The sequence below is a fragment of the Bubalus kerabau genome, chromosome 23, assembly GCF_029407905.1.
Source record: "Bubalus kerabau isolate K-KA32 ecotype Philippines breed swamp buffalo chromosome 23, PCC_UOA_SB_1v2, whole genome shotgun sequence".
In the NCBI taxonomy this organism is placed as follows: domain Eukaryota; kingdom Metazoa; phylum Chordata; class Mammalia; order Artiodactyla; family Bovidae; genus Bubalus; species Bubalus kerabau.
Genome location: NC_073646.1, coordinates 12,268,950 through 12,285,836, shown reverse-complemented (window position 1 = coordinate 12,285,836; position 16,887 = coordinate 12,268,950). Strand labels below are relative to the sequence as shown.

At 45.8% G+C, this 16,887-nt stretch overlaps 1 non-coding gene across 1 annotated transcript; it reads right to left on the bottom strand.

The window, feature by feature from the left end:
- Positions 1-2,239: 2,239 nt before the first annotated feature.
- On the bottom strand, positions 2,240-2,311 carry TRNAG-CCC (transfer RNA glycine (anticodon CCC)). The gene has a single exon. It is a non-coding gene; the product is annotated as a tRNA-Gly (tRNA).
- Positions 2,312-16,887: the final 14,576 nt, after the last annotated feature.

Here is a 16,887-nt window from a genome sequence, read left to right as displayed (position 1 = left end):
TGGTGAAGAACCTCCCTGCCAGTGCCAGAGACACAGGTCTGATCCCTGATCTGGGAAGATCCCACGTGCAGTGAAGCAACTAAGCCCATGAGCCACTACTACCGAGCCCTCGTACCACAACTACGGGAGCCCGCACGCCCTATTGCCCCTGCGCTGCAACAATAGGAGCCGCGGCAAGATGAAGCCCACGCACTCCGCTTGCCGCAGTTGGAAAAAAGTCCGCACAGCAACGAAGATCCAGCACAGCCAAAAAAATTAATTAAAAATTGTATCCATAAAAAACCCGCCGCCCAGGGCGCCCCTCTGAGGGCCCGGGATCTGGGTCCCCGGACCTGTCGGCCTCGGGTAGTCCTGTTCTCATGACCAGTGCCGCGTACCCTAAAGTGACGGCGACGCTGCGGATGTCACTGAGGCAAGAAGGCGGCCTCAGAATCACAGCCCCGGCTAGGTGTCTCAGGTGACAGCTTGTCAGGCCACCTCGGAGGGTGTGCACATTAAAAGACGTGCACACACAGGACGTCTCTCAGATTCCTCACGGAGCTCTTTCAGGGTCAACTCTGATGACACGAAGACAAAGAACACAAAGTGATCAATACCTGCCTCAGAAACCGCCAGAGAAAGGAAACGGGAACCCGGCAGGCGGACCGAGAACATAGAAGCCAGAATGTTCACAGAATAATGATGGGAAATGAAAGGAAATTATTCTTGTTACTGTTTCCTGGAAAAGACACGGGAAGGTCGATCTGCCCATTTCCACACACCTACAATCCCCAGAGAGGGGGTCCAGGCAAAGGCGAGGCTGGGACATGGCAGCGCCGCCCCCACCAGCATACTGTGCTTGCTTAAGTCGGCCTTCAGGGCTGTGTGACCTGGCGCAAGTCACCATAGCTCTCTGGGCCTGGTTTCTCCATGGGATGCTGTAAGGGGGCAGCCCAAGCCTCCACGGCAAGGGGGCGGGAAGGACCACCTATTAAGCACCTGCTGTATGCTCTCACACTGTCATCCTCTCGTGGTTCTCCCGTCCACCCTGTGAAGTGAGTGAGGTCGCTCCCACCGGACAGGCAGAGGGGAGGGCATCTGCCTGCGTCTCCATCTCGGTCCTTTAGGATCTCAGGGGAGCTTCTTCAGGGTGTTTGGGTTTGTGAGGCGCTTCCCTTCCCTGGCGGTGGGACCGGCTCATCGCCATCCCCACCTCCTGAGATTGTGAGGATTTTAAATAAGACAGAGGATGTGGGGATGTGCTCGTGCATTCACTTTACAACATGTTCTTGCTCCTGAAACATGCCAGGGGAGTCCTGGAAGGGCACCAGGGTCAGAGCAGAGAATGTGAGGAACAAGTGCCCACCTGGAATGTGCAGCCTGGATCAGTAAGTGATAATAAATGAATGTGAGATGCTGAACAGCATCCGTCCTGGTAGATGCTGGCGATGCCTGAGTAGGGCTGGTGCTCTAAGGACTTTACATATTGTACTCAATGCGATGACCTATAAGGAAGGTGTGCTGTTATCCCCATTTTACAGAAGGGAATACTGAGACCCAGAGAGGTCAAGGGAGGTGCCCATAGTCACACAAGAGGTGGTGGAGCTGGCATTCAAGTTGCTGCCTCACAGGGGACGATGCCTTTTCATTCAAGGTGCTCCCTTCTTCACTCACCTAGTGTTTCTGGGTCTGAGTGTCACGTTTATGCCAGCAAACTTGGGGAACCAGTAAGTGCCGGTGATGTCATCAAAGAGGGAAGTCCCAGGGGTCCTTTACGGCAGGTGGGCTTCTCCCTCCTCAGGGCTCCCAGCCCTGCTACCTGCCTGTCTCCCTTCCCTGTGGACTGTTTTGATAGAGGCAGCTACCACAATCAAGCCAACATAGCAGTCATGTGGGTCACATGATTTTTATTTCCCAGCACATATAAAAGTTATGTGTATGCTATACTGTAGTCTATTGCATGCAATAGCATTATGTCTTAAAAACAATGTACATGCTTTAATTAAAAAATATTTTATTACTAAAAAATGCTGTCATCTGACAGTGAAGTGTGGTCAGAAACCTTCAATTTGTTTTTTAAAAAAAAAGTAATATGTGATTGCCAAAATGAATTATACCTGAATTTTAGAAGTCATTTGGTCCAAGCCCCAGCTTGAGTATTAATTCTCCAGCAGCCTTCTTGAGAGAGAGTCACTCACTTCATTTAAAAAAAAAAAAAAAATTTATGTGCCAGGTCTTATTTATCCCATGTAGGATCTAGTTCCCTGATCAGGGATCAAACCCGGGCCCCTGCATTGGGAGTACAGAGTCTTAACCACTGGACTACCAGGGAAGTCCTGAGTCACTCACCTCTGTTTGATCATAAAGTTTACCTTTTCCATGAAGTCTTTTTTCTTTCTTTTTTTTTTTTAAAGATCTATTTATTTATTTAAGTTTTGGCTGTGCTAGGTCTTCATTACTGCACTCAGGCTTTCTGGATCTTTGTTACTGCACTCAGGCTTTCTCCAGTTGCAGCGAGTGGGGGCTACTCTCTAGCTGTGGTGTGAAGTCTTCCCACTGCGGTTGCTCCTCTTAATTGTGGAGCTTGGGCTCTAGATGTGAGCGCTTCAGTAGTTGTGGGGCACTAGCTTAGTTGCTCTGCAGCATGTGGGATCTTCCTGGACCAGGGATCAAACCGGTGTCCCTTGCATTGGTAGGGGGATTCTTATCCAGTGGACTAACATGGAAGCCCTTTCATGGAATCTTTACACAGTCCATGATAAATGTTCTAAGTTTTTCCATTATATTGACTTAAAATCTTCAAACTTTGAAGTCTATATTAGTGACAGACCCACAGTGGCATAGGATAGAAAAACTCACACATTAGTGAACTTTCATTCAACTTTTTTTTCATTTTTTTTTTTTTTGCTGTTGTTTTTGTTGTTCAGTCATGTCCTACTTTTTTTTTTAACTTTACAATATTGTATTGATTTTGCCATATATCAACATGAATCCACCACATTTTTTTTTAATGCCCTTCAGTGAAAAGAGCTATCACTTGGGTGTGGACAGACTTGTTTGAATCGTCAGCAATGATGTTAATACATAAAACCATCTACACTTAGGCAAGCTAATCACTCCTCTGGGCTTCTATCATTGCTTTGAGGAAATCAGGATAATTATTTATTTTAATTGTGGAAAAAATGGGCTTCCCTGGTGGCTCAGATGGTAAAGAATCTGCTTCCAATTGCAGGAGACCCAGGTTCGATCCCTGGGTCAGAAAGTTACCTTGGAGAAGGGAATGGCTACCCACTCCAGTATTCTTGCCTGAGGAATTCCACGGAGAGAGGAGCCTGGCAGGCCACAGTCTCCGGGATCACAAAGGGTCGAACATGGCTGAGCCACTAACGCTTTCACTTCTTTCGTGGTGATTCTGTTTAAGTTTTTGAGGACTCACCAGCCTACTGTTGTTCTCACAGCAGCTGTACCATTTTCCATTCTCACCAACAATGTACAAAATTCCATTTCTCTACATCCTCCCTAAAACTCGTTATTTTCTGTTTGCGTCTTTAAAAATGAAAGCCAGCCTAATGGGTAGGAGGTGTTATCACAGTTTTAATTTGCATTTCCCTAGTGATCACTGGCATTGAGCATCTCTTCAGGTGCTTTGGATCATGTGCTATTTGGATATCTTAGGAGAAGTGTCTATTTGAGTCCTTTGACCATTCTTTAAAAAAAGCTAAAAAATTTTTTTAAAGATTGATTATATTTGGCTGCACTGAGTGTTCACTGCTGTGTGCAGGCTTTCTCTGTTTGCAGTGAGCAGGGCCTACTGTTGCGGTGTGCAGGCCTCTCAGTGTGGTGGCTTCTCTTGTGTCGGAGCGTGGGCTCTAGGCATTTGGGCTCAGTAGTCGCAGCCCGCAGGCTCCAGAGCACAGGCTCAATAGTTGTGGTGCACAGGCTCAGTTGCCTCTTGGCATGTGGGCTCTTCCCAGACCAGGGATTGAACCCTCATCTCCTGCATTGCAGGACAGGTGCTTGACTACTAGATCACCAGGAAACCCCCTTTTTGACCATTTTTGGATTGGGTTTTATTGTTGTTGAGTTTTGGAGTTTTCTACATATTCTAGATGAAGGAAAGTTATGACCAACTTAGACAGTATACATATTAAAAAGCAGAGACATTACGTTGTCAACAAAGGTCCAACTAGTCAAGGCTATGGTTTTTCCAGTAGTCATGTATGGATATGAAAGTTGGACTATAAAGAAACCTGAGCACCAAAGAATTGATGCTTTTGAACTGTGGTGTTGGAGAAGACTCTTGAGAGTCCCTTGGACAGCAAGGAGATCCAACCAGTCCATCCTAAAGGAGATAAGTCCTGGGTGTTCATTGGAAGGAATGATGCTGAAGCTGACACTCCAATACTTTGGTCACCTGATGAGAAGAGCTGACTCATTTGAAAAGACCCTGATGCTGGGAAAGATTGAGGGCAGGAGGAGAAGGGGACGACAGAGGATAAGATGGTTGGATGGCATCACTGACTTGATGGACATGGTTGGGTGGACTCTGGGAGTTGGTGATGGACAGGGAGGCCTGGCGTGCTGCAGCTCATGGGGTCGCAAAAAGTCGGACACAACTGAACAACTGAACTGAAGATGTTAATTACTTATCAAAAATTTTATTTGCCAGTATTTTCTTCCATTCTATGGGTTGCTTTCTTACTTTTTACATAATGTCTTTTGATGTCCAAAATGTTTAAATTTTTTCGTAAGTAATTTGTCTATTTCTTTTGTTGCCTGTGCCTCTGGTGTCATATTCAAGAAATCATTGCCAAATCCAATGTTGTGAAGCTTTCCCTTCTTGTTTTCTTCTAAGACTTTTATAGTAGGTCTTTGATCCCTTTTGAGATAATTTTTGTACATGGTGTTAAACAAGGATCCAACCTCTTTTTCCCCATGGACAATCAGTTTTCCCATTTGTTAAAAGGCTGTCCTTTCCCCAGTGAACGGTCTTGACACCCTTGTCAATGAGTGATTTGGCTGTATATACAAGGGTTTGTTTCTACGTTCCCCATTCTATTCTAGTCATGTCACTATCACACTGTTTTGATGAATTTGTTAAAAATTTTGAAATCAAGAAATGTGAGTCTTCCCGACTTGTTGTTTTTCAAGATTGTTTTAGCTATTTTGGGTCCCCTGAACTTCCATGTGAATTTAAAATGGATCATTCTATTTCTTAGAGAATGGAATGGCAATCCACTCTAGTATTCTTTCCTGGAGAATCCCATGGACAGAGAAGCCTGATGGGCTACAGTCTGTGGGGTCACAAAGAGTCAGACATGACTGAGAAACTAACACACACATTCTATTTCTGCAAAAAAAAAAAAAAAAAAGTCATTGGGATTTTGATAGGGATTGCATTAAATCAGGCAATTCTTTTGGGTAGTGACATCTTAATATTAAATCTTCTAACCATGAGCATGATATGTGTTTCTACTATTTTATGACTTATCATTCTTTCAGCAATGTCTTATAATTTATTTACAAGTCTTTTACCTCTTTGGTTAACACCCAAGTATTTTTTTTTCATGCTATTGTCAGTTGAACTGTTTCATAATTTTCCTTTTAAACTGTTCATTGTTAATGTACAGAAGTACAACTGATTTTTTTGTGTGTTGACTTTGTCCCCTACTAATTTGCTGAAATTTATTGTCTCTAACAGTTATTATCTCTGTTTGTTTGTTTTGTTTTGCAGAATCTTTAAGGTTTTATACATGTAAGACCTTATCATCAACAAATAGAAAGGATTTTACTTCCTCTTTTATAATTTGGATGCCTCTTATTTCTTTTTCTTGCCTAATTGCTCTGGCTAGAACTTCCACTGAAGTCAAAACAGTCCAACTTAAATAAAGTACAGTAGATTCACCTGGTAAACAAAGGAAATCAAAAAGTATATTTACCAGTTAAGAACAAAACTAAAGCACAAACCAGAAAAGAAAACTAAAGCAAAGTGCCAAGTGGGGAATAAATAAATGAAAACAAAACTAACAAATATGTTGAGAGGAAAGGAAAGAAAGAAAAGAAAAAAAGAATAGATATGCAAAGTTAAATAAAGGTAGATGAAGATTTATATACATTAAAGATTAACAGCAAGGGGAAAAGAACAGTAGGAAAGGCAAAGGAATAAGTGCAGACAAAATATAGTAGGCTTGAAAAAAATTAAAATTATAAAAAAGAAAAGAAAAAGGAAGAAGAAAAACAAAAGGAAAACACAGAACTGCAAAAGCCCAACGTAGAGGCAGAGGTTTATAACAACAGTAAAAAGTGTGACTGAATATACACATATACAGATACACCCATAAGCAAAATCAAAACAGTCCAACAAAAGTAAAGTACAATAGATTGATCCAACGAACAAAGGAAACTAAAAATTATATCTACCAGTTAAGAACAAAACTAACTAAAGCACAAACTGGAAAACAAAACTAAAGCAAGGCGCAGATTGGGGGATAAAGCAATGAAAATAAAACTAACATATATGTTGAGAGGAAAGGAAAGAAAGAAAAGAAAGAATAGATATGCAAAGTTAGAGGTAGATAAAGATGATTTATATACATTAAAGATTAACTGCAAGGAAAAGAATAGTGGGAGAAGCAAGCAAGGGAATAAATGTAGAAAAAATAATAGGTTTAAAAATTAAAATTAAAAAAAGAGGAAAGGGAAAAAAAGCTCCACAGAACTGCAAAAGCCCAATGTAGAGGCAGACATTTATAACAACTATAAAAAAATGTGACTGAGGGGAAAAAAGCTCAAAAGCTTAGATTTCATAGCGCAAATAAAATCGACAACTACAACAGGGTGGGGTAGGGAGAAAAAAAGTTTCAAAAGAATCTATAGAACAAGTCAAAACATAAGAATAATAAATGTTTTTCTTGAGTCTCTGCTGTCAGAGTCCTTTCCCTGCTGGGAGTCACAGTCCACCTCACCTCCCTAGGGATGCCCTCCAACACTGTGCTGGTCTCTGGACCTGCTGTCGGGGCAGCTCAGATTCTAATCTGGTCCTAGTGTGTTCTTGCCTCCAATGCCCACAGCTATCAGAAGTAATGTGTTTTCTTTTGTGGGAGCTCTCAATGACCTTTTATATATTTCATAGACCCAGAGTCTGGCTAGTTGATCGTATGGATTTAATCTGCAGCTTGTACAACTGGTGGGAATGTTTTGGGTCTTCTCCCTTAGCCACACTGCCCCTGGGTTTCAACTGTGGTTTTATTTCCACCTCTGCCAGGTGTGGAGGTGGTGCGGCTGCTTGGGTCTCAGGGGTTCTGGCAGCACCAGATACTCAGGGGAGTTGGCAGCTAGGGCAGCAGGAAATAATAGTGCTCTAGAAGGGTGTGGCAACCAGTATTGGCCAGTACGCTCCAGTATTCTTGCCTGGAAAACACCCCTGACAGAGAGGCCTGGCAGGCCATAGTCTACAGGGCCACAGAGTTGGACACGACCAAAGAAACCCTGCAGACATAGACGTGTCCCAGTGAGAGCTGGGTGTGAAGGCGGTGCAGCTGCTTGGCTTGCAGGGACCCTGGTGGTGCCAAGTGTGCAGGGACACAGATTGCCTCTGCCCCAGGAGTTACAGCCCTATCTGAGTCTTTTTTCGAGCCTCTTGCAGCTGGCAATCAGAAAGCCTCTTTGGCCAGTCTTTCTCCGTAGCTCCGCCCATTCAGGCACTTAGAGGGCTTCCTTACCTGGGGTCCTTCTCTTTTGTTCGGCAGTTCAGGCACTTAAGGGGCACCCTGGGTGGGGTCCTACTCTGGAGTTTAGTACCTCAGGCGTTTGATGGGCCAGCCTCTCTATTGTTCAGCTGCCAATGCTGGTGTGTGGGGGGAGAGAGGCTATGGTGATGGTTCCACCCCCTACACGTGACTCAACAGTATCTTCTTGCTTCCATGACTTCCTGGCTTTCCTCCACAGGCATTTCGTACCATAATCTCCTTCCTCACATCCCCTCAATCCGTCTCTCCACAGTCAACAGCAGCCCTCCCCCTGGGACTGGTCCACAATCCCTAAACTCCAGCTCCCAGCTGCTGCACCTTCCAGGGGACCGGCATCCCTGTCCGGGGTGTGTATGGCGGCGGCAAGGACTGTCTGTTTCTCATTCCATTTAGGCTGCCACTGATCAGCTGTTTCACCCTCAGCCTTAAATGTTTCTCCTCTGACTCAGACAGTTGCCCTGATGTGGGGATCGGACCTGCTTCAGTTGCCCCACCTGCTGAGGGCAGGTCCAGTCCTACTAACACTCCTGCTTTTCCTCCTAGTTCCTTCCTCCTACTGGGTTTTGCATAGTTCTGTATATTCTTTTCCACTGGTCAAGTTTCTCCTGTCTGTTCTCAGCTGGTGTTCTGTGTCTGAAGGTGTATTCCTGATGTATCCGTGGAGAGAGAGATACTCCATGTCCACCTACTCCTCTACCATCTCGTTCTCCCAGGTTTTGCTCTCTTCAATTTTGGGGGGGAAAGTTTGAGGATTGGCATTAGCTCTTTAAATGTTTGGCAGAATTCACCAGTAAAGTCATCAGGTCCGGGCCTTTCCTTTCTTGAGAGACTGATAACTAATTCAATCTTCTTACTAGTTATATATAAGCTCGTTCAGCTTTTCTATTTCTTTGATCCAGTCTTGGTAGATTTTGTGGCTCTAGAAATTCGTTTGTTTCATCTAGGTTATCCAACTTGTTGGCATAAGATTAGTCATGGTACTCATAATCCTTTTTATTTCTGTAGAATCACTAGTAATGTCCCCATTTTCATTTCTGCTTTTATCAAGTTTAGGCGTCACTTTTTCCCCTTAGTCCATCTAGCTATAGGTTTGTCAATTTTATTGCTTCATTCAACAACTTTCATTAATTTTATCTTTTGCTTTTCCATTCTCCACTTCATTTCTGCTCGAACTTGTGTTATTTCCTCCTTTGTGCTAACTTTGAATTTAGTTTGTTCTTTTTTTACTGGTTCCTGAAATTGTAAGATTGATCTCAGATGCCTCTGGCCTGCAGTAGCTTGAACAGGGTTTCGGTTCCCAGCCTAGGGTCTCAGAAGTCTTTCTGATCTTTTTGAATAAGAGCTTCGGGTCTTGGAGTGGCTCAATATCCACCTGGAATTTTCAGGTTATCCTGCATCCTTTGAATCCTGTGGAGACTCAAAGAAAGGCATGGATTCACAGGGATGGCTGGAATGTGGGTCTTCGGGTTCCTGTAACTTATCACTGGGCCAGGCTTAATCCTGGACCAGTGAACCCAGCTGGTGACTCCCCTGGAGTTGAAGTGCTATGGGTGCTCAGCAAGACTTGGTAAGGACCCTTTCATTTTGGGAGCAGCTGGTCACCAGGGGACTATTCTTCCAGATCTATAAAAGTACCCAGTCTCCAGGGCTTACAACGGTGTCTTGGACTGTCATCTGGAGAGGACTGTAGTCTGTTGCCATATCTGGACGTGACCTAGATTTATAATCATTTCAGATGAGGCTGGGTTTCTGGGTCAGTTAGCATGTCTAGAGTAAGGAATGGCCTTCTAATGTCCCTTCAAAAAGGCTTAACTTAGTGGTTGTTTTAGGGGCTGCCCTGACCCTTAAGAGAGCTACTGGCAGCGGGTGATACTGCAACGCTGACATTTCCTGGCAGTTTTGCCAAGGTTTTCTTTAGGGTATGATTGGCCTATTCCACTTTTCCTGAGGCTGAATGGAGGTGGTATTTAATTCCTAAAGCCTGCAAGACCTGTTGAGTTTTGCTTGGCTACGAAGGTCCTTTGTCACTCTGAAGGTGATGGGGCAACCTGAATCTAGGAATAATTTCCCTTAAGAAGAGCCTTAGCCACTTTAGTTGCCCTCTCTGTTCTAGTAGGGAAAGCCTCTATCCATCCAGTAAAGGTATCTGTAAAGACTAGTAAGTACTTGTAAGTATCCATGAGGGGTTGTAAAACCCTTCTTTGCTTCCAACTCTATGGGGAAACTTTATTGTCTCTTGTTAAAATAGGCGGTTTCTGGCCTAAGGCTAATTCTTACAAGTTGGGCATTCTTACAAGTTGGGCCCTTTCAAGGATTCCTTTGTCCTGCAGTGAAGGTTATAGCTGGGAATAGGACCTTGCTTTTCCGGCTGGTCTGTCTGAGAGTCAAGATAAGGGACTGCTCGGTATGGCCCCAAGGGAACTCAGGAGGTCCCTCCCAAGGACAAGGGTTGGCCACTGAGGTGCGGCTAAAAGGGCATCTGAAATCAACCACTGCTGGAACTGGGAAGTGAGAGCCCAGGGAAGTGAAGAGTGTGAGGCTTTTCATCACCACCAGTCGTGGTAGAGCTTTTGGAGGAGAAAGGTCCAGTGTGAGAAATTAAGACAGAGCAAGTGGCTTCCATATCAAGTAATCAATCTTCTTACCTGCCTTGTCAAAGACTCTCTGGGGTTTCTCGATGGAGATAGATGTCTCACTGGGGGGAGCCCCCGGAATCTCCAGGCCACCTCGGTCGTCCAGCAGGGCCATCTTGGGAGCAGGAGCCCCTCTTCCCCTTTGGGACTGAGGACAGTCCCTCTGGTCAGTGCGTCCCTGGGCTACTGTCCAGATTCTCTGTGTTTCCTGAGGAGTACAGCAAGCAGAGAGGACTGCTTGGACATCCTTCCAAGTTAAATCATGGACCAGAGTGAGGGCATGAAACTCTTCAGCAAAGTTACCGGGGTCTTCAGAAAACTAGCCTGGTTTCTGCGTGCATCAGGCTAAGTCAGTTAAAGAGACGGGCACATGTACTCTGACTGCCTTTGCCATTCAGCCTTCCCTAGGAGGGCAGAATTTTCCTGATCCTGGGTCATACGGAGTTTTGCTGCAGGTCACCCCAGAGGGACTTGTCTCTCTTTCTTTGGAGTAATGGGAGGGACACAGGGAGATGGAGTTTGGGATTGGTCAGGGGGACCAAGAAAAGTCGGTGACTCTGGAGAAGAAGGGGTACTGTCGGGAGAAGGGGGAGCTTAATTTCCCCCCTGAGAGATGGGAGAGCTTAGAAGGGGATCATCTAAAATGTCACGAGAGTTTTCTGCTTCCCCAGGTTTTAAATTACTAAGAGTCATATATGGCAGGGTTTTGTTAAGGACCATGAAAATCTGAATATAGGAAACCTCAGTCTACTTTCCCAAGGCAACGAAGATCCAATTGCAGCATGATATCATTTAGAGACCCGTTTTCAGGTCATTTTTCTTCATTCCCCAACTTATACAAAGGCCAGGCTCTGGTACAGTAGAACTTACGGTTTTCCTTTCTTGGCCCTTCTATTTAAAAAATACCCAGTTCTTAGGGATATACCCCAGAGGTGTTTCTTTTGGCTTGGAGATGGATTCTCCCACATGGAGTGACCTACAGCCAAGAACAAGAGAGGTACAGAATCCAGGGTCCTGGACACATTTACCAGGAGGCTTCAACCTGAAGAGGTTCGGGGCATCACCTGAATTCCCTTCAAACCTGATGGGGTTTCAAGCATGGATTTCTCCCATGGATTTCTGACCAGACATTTCTTGTTTTCCTTGGTATCTTGCACAAGGTGCCTCCCCACATGGCCAGGGGAGGACATTTGAACCAGTACAAACGGGTTGTCAAGACGTTCCTGAAGAGGGATCCTTTGTCTATAGAGCTGACGTCCCGTGACAAGTCTTCTATGCTGGGGTGGGTTTCTTACGACTAAACATCTACAGAGTTTATGATTCGGGCTTCTGGGTGGTGGCCAGCCTGATAAGCTCTCCATAGCAGTGTGCCCACTGCCAAGGCCTGGAGTGAAGGGGGTCCGATAGATGCAAAGAGGAACCTTTGGAGAAACTGGAGTTGGGTGCTATGGATGATGTCATGGGATTTAAGGCCCTTGAGGGCCAGGAGGGGAGAAACTCTCATGGGCACGGGGTGAAGGGAGAGACTAGGCAGCAGAAGAACCGCAACTCCTTTGCGCTACCTGTCTGGCGGCTAAGGTAGAATTGGGAATCATCCTGATGGTTTTATCTGACACAGACAGCACGGGGTTTGACAGTGGCAGGGATGCAGTTTAGGGATAATGTGCAGGATTTCTTCTCTAAAAGGACACAGAAATAGGAAGTAAGAAAGAGACTTTGTTGTGTGAGTAAGGTGGGAAAGAAAACTCTGGTGCAATGTTCCACATGGGACAGTGAGAGAGGGAGAGTGCGACCCCTTGGGCTCCTCTGTGGTCAGAAATCACATTTCCACCATGTCCCAAAGGACAGTGCCAGCTGTCACCCAAGCATTATTTGAATCTGCACGGCCCCTGGGAGATCCCCTCGACACCCCTAGTGTTGGCAGGGAGCCAAAAGGCTGTGGACAGATTGAAGTTATGCTCTGTGGGTTTTGAAAGCAAGCACGAGTGGGCCAAGGGCCTCCAGCCGCAGCTGGGGGAAGCCCTTGCTTTACCTTGACTTTCTGAATTCCCAGGCTTCAGCAGCAAGTATAATGTCAGGTGGCCTCAGCCTGCAGTGGCTTGGAGCAGGGTTTCAGTTTCTGAGCCAGAGATTACGGTCAGGTCACGTCAGTGAGAGCACCAGATCCTAGCCACCAGACCAGTGGTCAGTGGCAAGGGCCCTGGCCCTTTGGCTTTGCAGAAAAGAATTCCCACAAAGATGGAAAGTAGTGAAATAAACTGTTTATTAGGAGGAAAAGGAGTACAGTGCATGTAGATAGATATACGGGCTGACTCAGTCAGTCTCAGCCTTTGGGTAGCTTAAATCACTTACGTGGGGTATTTCTTTGGGTTCTCTTTGGCCAGTCATCTCCCTTTGCCTGGTTCTGAGTCTGTATTTGGTATATCTCATGGTCCTCCCCTGTGTACATACATCTCTCAGCCAAGATGGAAAGGCTTATGGGTAGCCTTGGTATTACTCCCCTTTTGACCTCCAAGGAGCTTTCTAGTTGGGAGGGTTTCCTTGACTTTGAGAATGAGAAATATTCATTCTCCTATATCCTGGGCCCAGCCTCCTCTCTCATTGTCCTGCTATTGAAATTTGGGACTTTCTGGCCACAGGGAACAAACTACTGCTTACCTCAAGGAGCAGGGGCATCTTCCTCCTGCCTCAAGATTAGAGTGGTGGTTTTAGGTCATCCTAGTTTTTTAATAAAAGCATTTATAGCTGTGAATTTCCCCCCTGTCATTGCTCTCATTGTATCCCGTAGGTTTTGCTATGCTGTGTTTTCAGTGTCTTGAAGTCCTTGGAGTATTTTCTATAAATTTTTCACAATTTATTTGATCCATGGGCTGTTCATGTTGTTTTTCATAAATTTGTGAATTTTCCGTTTTCCTTCTATTACTGATTTATAACTTTATCTCATCAGGTTGAAGAAGATATGTTGTATGAAATCTTATCTTTTAAAAAAAATCTGTTGAGACTTGACTTGTGGCCTAGAGCATGGTCTACCCTGGAAAAGGTCCCACGTGCACTTCAGAAGCATGTGCTGCTGCTGTTGGGTAGGGTGCCCCGTGTGTGTCTGTGAGAGGATTTAACACAGTAAGCCAATTACATTTCCTTCCTTCCTTATTTTCTGTCTGGTGGTTCTGTCTACTATTGAGAGTGGGGTATTGACGTCACCAGGTATTATTGGGAAAGTGTTAGTCACTCAGTTGTGTCTGGCTCTTTGCAACACCATGGACTACTGTAGAACTGTCTGATTCTCCTTTCAATTCTGTGAGTTCTTTGTTTTCTATATTTGATCATCTATTATGAGGTGTGTAAATGCCTATAACGGTCATAGCTTCTTCCTGTATTGAAACTTGCGTTAAAATCTATTTTGTTTATTATTGGTATAGCCACTTCTGACCTCTTTTGGTTACTACTTGCCTGGAATATCTTATCCTATGGTTTCACTTTCAATCTATTTGTGGTCTTAGATCTAAAGTAAATCTTTTGTAGACAAAATATAGTTGGATTATGTGTTTTTATTCTTTCTGCCAATCTTTGTCTCCGCTGGAAAGTTTAATCCATTGACATTTAAAGTAACTACTGATAAGGAAGGACATATTTAGTTATTGCTGTGTTTTCCATAAGTCTCATAGCTTTTTTGTCCCTCATTCTATGCATTCCTATCTTTCGTCATGAATGTTCCTTTCCATCTCCTTTTGTGTATATCCTACAGCTGTTTTGTGATTATCATGAGGATTACATTTAACAACCTGAAGTTAATTTGAATAATAAGTTGAATTCATAACAATTAGTAACAAAAAACCTATGCTCCTTTGCAGCTCTATTCCCATTCCCTTCATACATCTTTATATATTGTATGCCCCCAAACATAAACAAGTAATTCTTTTAAATGCATTAGTCTCTTAAATTATGTCAAAAACAAAATGTGGAGTTACAAACCAAAGTTACAAATGATACTGGCTTCTAGACTAGCTTGTCAGTTGAGCTTGACTAGGGCTGGGTTTTTACCAAGCAAGCATGAAAGAGATGCAGGGCAGATTGGGATGACCCCAAGGGAGCAGTGATTGGCATGGGCCACAGAACCAATGCTGGGAAAGGCAGGGGCTTGGCAAAGAGGAGGGCAGGATCTTGTGTTTTGGCTATTTTTGGCCGCACTGGGTCTTCATTGCTGCTCAGCCTTCTCTCGTTGTGAGCGGGGTCTTGTCATTGCTGTGGCTTCTTTTGTTGCAGAGCACAGGCTCTAGGCGTGCAGGCTCAGTTGCTGAGGCTTTGGGGCCCCAGAGTGCTGGCTCATTAGTTGTGTTACATGGGCTTCGTTGCTCCGCGGCACATGGAAGCTTCCCAGACCGGGGATCAAGCCTGTGTCCCTGCATTGGCAGGTGGACTCTTAAGCCTGGGCCACCAGGGAAGTCCTGAGGACAGGGTTTTTTAAGATGACAGCATTCCTGAGGAATCTGAAGAGCTGTTGCTGGGGTGGGGGCCAGTAGAGAGAAGAGCCAGGAGGTAGAGTGGATCAGAGCAGAGAAGCTGAAGTCAGGATTGCAGAGGTGTGTGCTGATGGCCGCTGTGGCCCTTGGTCTTGAAAAGCCGCAATGTTGCACAGGGGAATGGCCTCTGGAGAAGGAAAAGCTCAGAGGAGAGAGAGGTGCGGTGTGGCTGGAGGGGATCAAGGGGCCCTGAGTGATGAATTAATCATCAGTGTGTGAGAAGCAGCTTGGAGGTCAATAGACGAGTCCAAGCCTAGACATAGAGGGTGATACAGGTGGATGGCATGAGCTCCTGAGGAACTGAGGTTTTTAAGGAGGCAAAGTGGTTTAAAGTAGAGAAGCAAGTTCAATCCCAACCCAGGGATTGAACCTAGATCTCCCACACTGCAGGTGGATTCTTTACCAGCTGAGCCACCAGGGAAGCCCATGAATACTAGAGTGGGTAGCCTATCCCTTCTCCAGCAGATCTTCCTGACCCAGGAATTGAACCGGGGTCTCCTGTGTTGCAAGTGGATTCTTTACCAGTAGGGCTACCAGGGAAGCCCTTGGGAATATGGACTGAGGATAATCAAGGAGACAGCCTCCAGCTGGGGGGTCAGCTGTGCTTGGAGATAGCTGAGGCGCTGAGGCGTCCCTTGGGAGAGGCCAGAGAGAATGGGGAGGTTGCTGCATGCACGCTGGACGTGAGGGAGGGGCGGCCTGGGCCGATCACAGTGTGGCCAAGACAGTCCTGGCTGTGGGCACAATGGAGACAGTCCTGCTTCTCCTCCGCCTCGAGGCTGGGGCACTAGGGCCCACACTCGGCCTGCACGTAGTTTTCTTTCTCATCTGTCCAAATAGGGGATGCACTGTGGTGGCCTAAGGGTTTAGTGACCTGGAGGCTGGAGAGCGCAGGCGCAGTGTGGTCCACGTACACGCCCTCGAAAACCAGTGCTGGTCTAACCCTCCTCTCTCGAATCAGCCTGGAAGTACCCTCCCCACGGCCCTGGGCTGAGGGGTCTGCAGTATCCCTTGTGGGCCCCTGGGCAGCATCTCCCCATGATTTGCTGGGATGCCTTTTAAATACCAATCTCATTAGAGCATGTGCTTAGTCACTCAGTCACGTCCGGCTCTTTGCGACCCCATGGACTGTAGCCCACCAGGCTCCTCTGTCCATGGTGTTCTCCTGGCAAGAATACTGGAGTAGGTAGCCATTCCAGGGAATCTTCCAGATTCCGGGAATCGAACCTGGGTCTCCTGCGTTGCAGGCAGATTCTTTACCGTCTGAGCCACCAGGGAAGCCAACCTGGCCTCTTACTATCCTGGTTAAAAAGGTTAGATACCTGGTTTCAGGGGGTGAATTTTTTAAGCCAATGTAAATTTGGGGTGGGGAGCAGGAGACTGCGTAGCATTTTTTCTCATCCTTCAAGTCATAGCTTAAATGTCACTTTTGCCAAGAGAATCCCTTGGTCTAGCCTCAGGGTTCTCAACAGGGGACCATTCCTCACTCCAGGGATGTGTGGTGACATCTGGTTGTGAGAACACAAAAGGTTCCAGGGCGTTTAGGGGTTGGAGACCAGGGCTGATCACGCTAGTGACAGGACAGCCCTCATGCCCCAGAGCTATCCAGCCACAAACGTCATCGGTGCTGAGGCCGAGAAAGCCTGGCTTCAACTGTTAAAAGGAGATCTTTCTCCAAGTCCGTTGTGGAGCTTACAGTGGTCGGTAACTGTCTGCATGGCTGATTTTAAACAGGGTCTGTGTGTTTAGATAGATGCATACATGCATGCTCAGTCGTGTCTGACTCTTTGCAACCCCAAGGACTGCAGCCCACCAAGCTCCTCTGTCCATGGGATGTTCCCGGGAATACGGGTGAAGGTTGCCATTTCCTTCTCCAGGGGATCTTCCTGACTCATGGATTGAACCTGTGTCTCGGGCGTCTCCTGCACTGGCAGGCAGATTCTTTACTGCTAAGGCACCAGGGAAGTGTGTGTAGACAGACAGATACACAGAAATATACATTATTGT